Here is a 6,000-nt window from a genome sequence, read left to right on the forward strand (position 1 = left end):
TAGCTGAGTCCTGAATTGTTTCCACTTGTCAAAGGATGGTTTACTTGATGGCTGTACGTCCTATTAAAACAATAATCATCACAACCACCACTCCAAAATATGTAGTAAACAGTGTTGCTAAGCCCACTTTGGTAATTTATTGATCATTCCCCTGAAGCAGGGGTTCCCAACCTGGGAGGCGCGCACCCTAGGGGCATGGGGCTTTATCAGGGGGGCGTGAAGTGATTTCCGAATTAATGTTTTTAAAACTCGAATATTAACATTTTGTGTAATAAACGTTTTTCGAATCTCTCCGAGTGATTGACGCGTCAAGTAAATCGTTCAAATACACGGGTAGTTGCCAACTGTCGGCACAAACCTCCGGGGAATTGCGAGGTTCGAGGTGAAGTAAGGAATTTGCTGTGTTGTGAGGAGCAAAATGAAGCCTGAGAGCATGTGCGGGAACAAGACCAATCAACGCACGTTTAATTGCACATTTTATGGACCTACTTGCGTGAAAGTAAACTATGACCGTACGCGACATATTTCAACTCATCAACGATGTAGTAGTTGCTTTTATTTTCCAGTATTATTATTATTACATGGATAAAAACATATATTACATGAAGGAGGTACTCGTATACATGTCGGTATTATATCAAATTGATCTAGTAGCGAGAACAACAGGAAGGCAAAAATAGTAGGCTAAATTACAATAATTTTTTAAAATATAACATGTTAGGCTTTCACAGCTAGCGTGAAATTCTATGTAGGCCTACTGATATTTTGAGCTACAACGAATTAATATTCAACCACAGCAATTAATGAAACAGTGACATTTCCTCACCAAGGATATTAACTGGCAATAAGTTACTACAGTCAGGAGTCGACATTAACTCTGAAGAACAAAGAATATCGGAGTTTCAGAAGCAACAAATGAAGTGGAGGTTCCACCTTCTCTCTCACTCCGCGTCATATATACTCGTTTTGTGGGTAGCTCGTCCTTGAATGCTCTGTTCCCACCCCTACACATTCTTATTCTTCCCTTGCAGTCAAATTGGCGAGAGTTACATAGTACAACTGTCCTATCAGAGATGGTGCAGTAATGGCCATGACAACACATCGCCGATAGATGCTCAGTGGTCAGGCCCTTCGACTGTTGATTCTGTGCCTCGTATACTTTCGCAGTAGACGTGTCTGTCAAGTTGTTTGTTATGAGTGTTGTGTATGCTTCGTTGTAACAGTGCGACTGTGTGAATTGTGTTATTTAATATTGTGACTTAAAAAAAATGATTACGATGTCCAAGAAGAGACTGTACAATCATGACTATGTTAAATATGGCTTCACAGTCGTTGAACGGAACGGAATACAACAGTCTCAATGCGTAATCTTCCACTGTGTTCTGAGTAACTATTCGATGAGGCCTGTGCATTTGGAGAGACATTTAAACACGAATCATTCAGGCTTAAAAGACAGAGCCACATAATTTTTTGCAATTAAACTCAACTCACTAAAACGTATGAGATTAGATTCATCGGGTACTTTTAACCAAGAAATGAGAAACCAGAAAGCATCGTATGAACTAGCTCTTCAGATTGCCAAAGACAGAAAAGCACACACAATTGGGGAAACATTAGTAAAGCCATGTATAATATTAGCCGCAAATATAGTTTTGGGTAAAGGGAGTCAGCAGAAATTGTTTAAAATTTCTCTTTCTGATAACACAGTGAAGTGCAGACTTCAAGAACTGTCGGAAGACAATAAAATGCGAATTTTGGAGAAGGTGAAAGCATCTCCAGTGTTTTCAATTCAGTGTGATGAAACAATCGTTGTGGCCAATTGTTGTCAACTGATTGTATACTGTCGATTTGTCGGCAGTGGAATTTTAAGAGAAGAAATGTTCTTCTCCCAATGTTAGGAAACAACTTCGAAAGCTTGTGATGTGTTTTCTGCCATCGATAGTTTTTTTCCAAGAACATGGACTTTCGTGGGAAAATGTAGTGGATGTATATACGGATGGTGCACCTGCTGTGATTGGGAGACGTCCTGGGTTTCTCAAACTGGCCAAAGATAAAAATCCAAAATCATGGTGACCCATTGTATAATTCATAGGCAGGCTTTGGCGGCCAAATTCTTTTTAATAACACTCTAAAAGTCGCTATAAGAATTGTGAACTCTGTGAAGACAAGTTCTTTACAGACAATATTGTTGAATTTCAAGCCGATCACAAAACTCTCCTATCCCACACAGAGGTTCACTGGCTATCAAAAGGGAACGTGTTGGCTCGCCTGTTTGAATTAAAGCCTGAAGTTGAAATTTTTCTTCTTGGTGAATGTAAGAACGATCTTTATGAAGTGTTTACTGATGCCTATTTTATCGTCTCATTGGCATATCTTTGCGAATTTTTCGAAGCTATGAACAGTTTGAACTTAAAGCTCCGAGGCAAAAACTCCAATATTATGCTTGCTTTTGATGCCATCAGAGCTTTCCTGGAAAATATACAGTTATGGAAACGCCGGCTTTAGTTGAACAACTTCTCATCCTTTCACCACCTTAATGAAATTTTGCCGGAAAATGACGTGTTCGTAATAAACTTAAGGTACAAATTAAGTCCATTTGGATTCCCTGGCACAATAATTCAATTTCTACTTTTCTGATATCTCTTCATATGAATGGTCCTGGATGTTAACAAGGAATCCGTTTACCATTGACATTGAAGCACTGCCATTACAACTTCTAGAAGAAGCCATAGATTTGAAGTGTGATTCAAAGCTAAAAGATGATAACAAAATATTAGGACTGGGTGACTTTTGGGTAAACTTTGTTGCAGTGTATCCTGAAATAGCCAAAGTAGCATTGCGTGTCACTGTCCCATTTTCAACGACATAGTTTTGCGAGTCAGGATTTTCAACGCCGAGTGTCATAAAAACAAAGCAGTGCTGTCGGCTTGATGTTGCAAGTGGTCTCCGCTGTGCTCTGTCAAATATCAAACCAAACTACCGAATCTTACCAAGAGAAAACAGTGTCAACCTCTCACTGCCATTTGTTGACTAATTTAAGGATTTATTGTAAAAGTGTGTTCTTTGTATTGTGCTAAAATGAAGTTAGTATGTCATAGATATAAAGGGCGTACTTCGTACTACTTTTTCATAAATAATTGAATAATGGAATAGTTCATTATGTAGTGTCCTTATGTTAGGTCTATATCCTCCACGTCATTTTATGGGAGAGGTTATAGAAGCGACGGGGTGGGTTGGGGGGGGGGCGATGACCACCCGTATCTGATAAGTGGGACGTCGGCTGGCAAAGGTTGGGAACCAGTGTCCTAAAGCATTCAGATTGCGGTATGCCCTTATTAATAGCCTACTCCTTATCTTTACTGATATCTAGAGAAGATTTGCATCTCCTGTTTTTAAGATACTCGGTTTATAGTAGCGATAGTCAACTAGCGAGAGAGTAGATTAAAGGCTGCGGGTCATGAGAAACGCTTCCTTAGAGCTCAGTCAAAAAGCATAAATAGGTCTGTTTGCCAGTAAATTTTGTTACAGTTAATCGCAGTGTTATTTTGAAAACGGTTGTACTTAATTGAACGATTCATTTTCCCTACTCCCGAGAAGACATCTTAGTTTGTATGTATCCGCAACGTAAGAATTGCCATGTTTTGCTAACCATGGGAGGCGTGGCCGTTGGCTTCAAGCGATAGCCACAGAGAGTAGTGTAGCGGGCAGCTCCCTGTATTCTTTACTCCCTGCACCACCCACATTGTAACCAACTTTGGTATTTCATCGGCAATCATAACCATTTTTATCCCCAATTTTTTTGAGGATATACTTTCCGAGGAAACGTTTTCTCATCAGCACGATTCCATGTTTTACTTTTGTCAACCGTAAAACGAGCTTTGTGCCAACATTATCACATGTAGGTAAACGGCTGGACTATTGTGACAAGGAGTTGTCTGTATTGCTGTAAACGTTATATTTACACTTATCACGTGTAGGTCTTGGTGTGTTTTGAGGTGATTGAGTGTTTTGGTTCTAGATAGTTTTTCTGTGCGTTATTATAACTGATGGATTTTGGGTTGTGAGTATGAGTTCGTCAGAAAGCTGCCGGTGTTTGTGTAGTTTAGTTTGACTATTTGTTGGTGTCGTTTCACGGCATTAGCGCTCAGATCTGTCAACTGTGGATGCATTAGTATTTTGTTGTAACTGAATGTTTGGTTTGAAATATTAACTTTTTAAGGCGTAGTTTCATCTGTAGTGGAGTGTGAGTGAAAATGAATATTGTCAACTAATTTACAAATTAAGATTTTTCCAGCTTTCTGATGAGGAAAAACTTACCCGGTTGACCATTACCTGGTACCGGATTTAAATATTGTGTAAATATTAATACTGGAAATCGACAGTTAAAGAGGGTGTTTAAAAGGGATATTTATACAAATAGTAATTGGTTATGTGGTTGCTAAGTTCAAACGCGTCATTCTGCTTCCCATGCTTGTTTGGTGGGGAACCCGCGTGGACCAAAGTAGCAGTTATGGACATAAACCACTTAAGTACCAAAATAAAGACACATGAATCTTCAGCTGTTCACATTCAAAACTGTTTAACGCTGACACTTTATGGAAGTGTCAGCGGAGCTGCACAACTCGATAGTGCGCATAGAAGGAAAATTGCAGTGTATAACGAAGAACTTAGGCATAACAGATATGTGTTAAATATTTTATTAAAATGTATTCGTTTCTGCGGTTCTTCTTAACTGGCCTTAAGTGGGTACGATGAAACTAAATCATCATCAAACCCAATTTTGGCGCTGAATTGGATGCCGTGCTAAAGGGTCATTTTGGAAAAAGCAACTGTTTTCAAAGGAACATCCAATTCAAAATGAACTTTTGCAAATTATGTTGGAGTTATGCCAGCGAGAAATATCAAAACAAATAAGGGAATCAGAATTTTCAGTTATTATAGCAGATGAAACCAGTGGCATTTCGAATATTCTCCGGATGGCTGTTGTATACCGTTACGTAGTAAGAGGCAAACCAACAGAAAGGTTCTGGAGTTTCCTGTCTCCTGATAAACATGACGCCCAGACATTAGCTGCGTGTTTATTGGAATAATTAAAGCAGCACAAAGTAAACGAAACTCCCCATAAGTTAATTGCACAGACATATGACGGGTCATCCGTTATGGATGGTTCCTCTGGTGGGGGTACAAGATATTATTAAAAAAAGCTTATCCCAACGCAGAATGTGTGCATTGCTATGCCCATCAAGTTAATCTTGCAATGAACAAGGCTGCATCAATCAACCGCAATGTGAATTTTTTTCAGGTTTGCAAGGAATTTGTGCATTCTTCTCCAGCAGTCCACAGCGGACCGCGATACTTGACGAGGTGGTGAGGAAACGTTTTTACGGGCGTGTCCTACTAGGCGCAATGTTGAATTACGATGCGCAAAGAGAGTTTATGACTGCAAGGAAGACATTATTGACTGTATGAACCAGATACTGGAAGGTGACTCTGTAATGAGAGAAACTACAATTTGTCAAGCTCTTGGTCATAAAAAGGTTCTTTCCAGTTGTAGTTTCAATTATTGGCTGGAATTCTTCCGTAAAGTTATGCCACTAGTCGAACTTCTCTTAGATCAGCTACAACACGGAGACACTGATGTGGGTTCTGCAGATAACGCCGTTTCAGCATTTGAAGTAAACGTCTCCAAAATCTGAGAAGATAATAATAATTTCATGTGGCTATTTCTAGCCGAGTGCAGCCCTTGTAAGGCAAACCCTCCGATGATGGTGGGCAGCATCTGCCATGTGTAGGTACCTGCGTGTTATTGTGATGGAGGATAGTGTTAGTGTGGTGTGTGAGTTGCAGGGATGTTGGGGACAGCACAAACATCCAGTCCCCGGGCCATTGGAATTAACCGATGAAGGTTCAAATCCCCGACCCGGCCGGGAATCGAACCCGGAACCCTCTGAACCGAAGGCCAGTACGCTGACCATTCAGTCAACGAGTCGGACATCTAAG

Source organism: Anabrus simplex, chromosome 2 (assembly GCF_040414725.1).
Source record: "Anabrus simplex isolate iqAnaSimp1 chromosome 2, ASM4041472v1, whole genome shotgun sequence".
In the NCBI taxonomy this organism is placed as follows: domain Eukaryota; kingdom Metazoa; phylum Arthropoda; class Insecta; order Orthoptera; family Tettigoniidae; genus Anabrus; species Anabrus simplex.